Source organism: Arachis ipaensis, chromosome B09 (genome assembly GCF_000816755.2).
Source record: "Arachis ipaensis cultivar K30076 chromosome B09, Araip1.1, whole genome shotgun sequence".
Taxonomy (NCBI): Eukaryota; Viridiplantae; Streptophyta; class Magnoliopsida; order Fabales; family Fabaceae; genus Arachis; species Arachis ipaensis.
Window position 1 is genome coordinate 30,247,734 of NC_029793.2, and position 2,664 is coordinate 30,250,397.

General features: G+C 42.9%; 1 long non-coding RNA gene across 1 annotated transcript; it reads left to right on the forward strand.

Moving 5' to 3' along the window:
- LOC107617032 lies at positions 8-849 on the forward strand. Its single transcript, XR_001614761.2, has 3 exons — positions 8-397; positions 490-656; positions 768-849. It is a non-coding gene; the product is annotated as an uncharacterized LOC107617032 (long non-coding RNA).

The window sequence follows — 2,664 nt, forward strand, 5'->3', positions numbered from 1 at the left end:
ATCGCGAGGAGAAGTCGCCGTCGCTGTTCCGTGTGGCCGCGCCGTCTTCGCCGTCCTCGGAGATCCACGAGCAGAGGGTGCACGCGCGGGGGTGGAGGACGGCGCTGCTGTCGCCGCCGTTAAAGCCGCCACCAGCTGCGCCGCCATCGTGCCTTGACTCGCCACCGTCGATCTCGTCGCAGGCCACTGCCGCCGGAGCTCATGTCACCGCCGTTGAGCACCATGAAGAACAGAGAGCGTGCTCAATGAGTGAGAAGGGGTGGAGGCTGGGTTTTGTCGCTGTATTGCTACCTCTGCCGTGCCCTGCTGAGGCTTCTAGAGCCGCTGCCATCACTGCTGGAACGAGCTGGAGCTCGTCACGAAAAGAGAGAGGCTAGGGCTGGCACCGTCTTGCCTGGTAAGAACCCGCAACTGCTGCTTCTCTTGCCCTGTTCTGCTTTGTTCTGCTCTCTGTTTAATGGATGTTCTTGGTGCTTTGCTGCCCTCCAGGGTTGCTGCCATTGATTTGGAGTTGCCATAAAAGTGGCTGTTTCACTTTTAGTATTCATCCTTCTGTGGTTGGAGTTGCTGCGAGTTGGGGCCACTGGAAGAGTGTTGCTGTTGCCGGAACCACCACCAGGACTGCCGCTTCATGGTTCAGTCACTTCTTATTTGCGGTAAGCGTTTACGTTCCGGTAACCCCTTTAGTCGCTGTCCTGTTAAACGTTGAGGTGTTGTAGCATTCGTTGTTATGAGAGTTAATCTCGTTTGTTACGTGTTGCAATTAGAGTTGATGTGGTTACTGCAAAAGTGAGCAAAGCTGTGGTTCAAGCTGCTGGTGATTTCGGGATGAGACGGAAAGGACTCTATGAGACTTTTGGGTTATGGAAATGAGAAATGGTTTAGTTGGGACCCGAACCGGGTGGCAAAAGTCCAAGTTTTAGGGGAGGTGCTGCTGAAATTTCTATAAAATCCGAGTCTTTATTGAAATGTTGTCTGAAAAATGATGAGTTAAAAACTTCTGCTATTTTATTTGAATTATCAAGAAAAGGATGATTCATGCTTTCGAAATGAGTTAGTAAAGAGGAAATTGTGATTTAGTCTTGCTTCTTAAGAAAGGCATTGTATCTCTTTCAAGAGAAAGTTATTTAGATAAAACTTGTGTTTTAAAGATGTTTGAATGCGAAAAGGGTTTATGCCTTTGAATTTGACTTGGGGGTTTCAATTAAAGAAGTTTCAATGACTTTGAAAGAACCTGAATGTCTATTGACAAGTTTTATTTTGAAATGTTTTGAGAAATGTTTTAAGTACTCTTTGAACTCTGAACTTTTGCAAGACTAAAACAATTTTCCTTAAATGCCGGTTTTATGAATTTGATGATGTTGAATGGTGGAAGTGTTGTTTTGTTGTGAGCCGGAATGGCCGTGTATGCTATTGAACTATGGCTGATTGCCGAATGAGTTGTGAGCCGTATGGCTGATTATGAATTATGAACTTAAGCCGAAGGGCTGTATTTATTGATAAATTGACTGGTTCTGGATTGAACCGTGAGCCGGATGGCTAAGATGGATGGTGATCCATGGTTGAGTATAAATGCATGTATGCAATCGAATGAATTGTGAATTTAAGCCGGATGGCTGAGATGAATGTTGTATGCGAGTATGCTTGTGTTTTCTCTCTGGTTGTAAGGGTGACAGGGCACTGATACCCTCTAATGGCGACAGGACGCAGATACCCTCTAATGATAATAATGCGCAACAGAGAGACTGTGTTCGGGTAGCTACCGGACACGTCGGGTTGGCTTGGTAACCGACAGATGATATCATCAGCCACTAGGGACAGGCATGCATCATATGCATTTATGTGACATTGTTTGGGTGTGTATATTATACTTGGTTTGCCTATGTGACTAATTGCTAATTGTTCTACTTGCAATAACTGTTTGTTTGTGCTTGCATCCTTCTATTTGTGTTTGCTACTGGGACTCTGTTGGACTGTGGTGATTGGTTGCTGGTTGGATTGTTTGGGCCTAGGGCCGTGGTTGGAATGAGGTGAACCGATGGTTGATTTCACTTTTGTGTTTCTGGTTTGGAATAAAATTATGAAAGGCTATTTTGGTTCCGCATTGATAAACCGTTTTGAAAGGCTTTTGAGTTTTTGAGAATTGAACCGTTCTTCTTTCCAAAAAGATTTCCGACTTTACTTTCATTGTAAACCGTTGTTTATGAAAGGAGGCATAAGACGGTTATGAATCGCACTTCATGTATCCTATTACAGTAATTCCCAAAAACCCTCTACTGAGAACCCTTTCGATGATGATGTTCTCACTCTCTGTGAGTTGTTGTAAGTGTATTGTATGTACGGATGTATGTTGTATAACGAAAGTATTTTTGGGAGTGATTTTGCGGTTTAAAGTTTCAAACAGGCTCATATTTTAGTATTAAATAGTATAAGTGTCGTCGTAATGTCCGAACTATCAGAGTAGCGCAGCCGGAAGTGTGAGCTTTCGTAATTAGGGTGTTACACGCAGTCTAAAATACAAATTTTTAAACCCAAACATAAAAATAAAACGAAATCTAAACAAAATTAGACAAAATAAAACGAAATTAAATAGCACTAAAATTTCACTTCTATCTGCCCTTATTTTTATTATCATTTCTACTAATTAGATCCCTACTAGTGAAT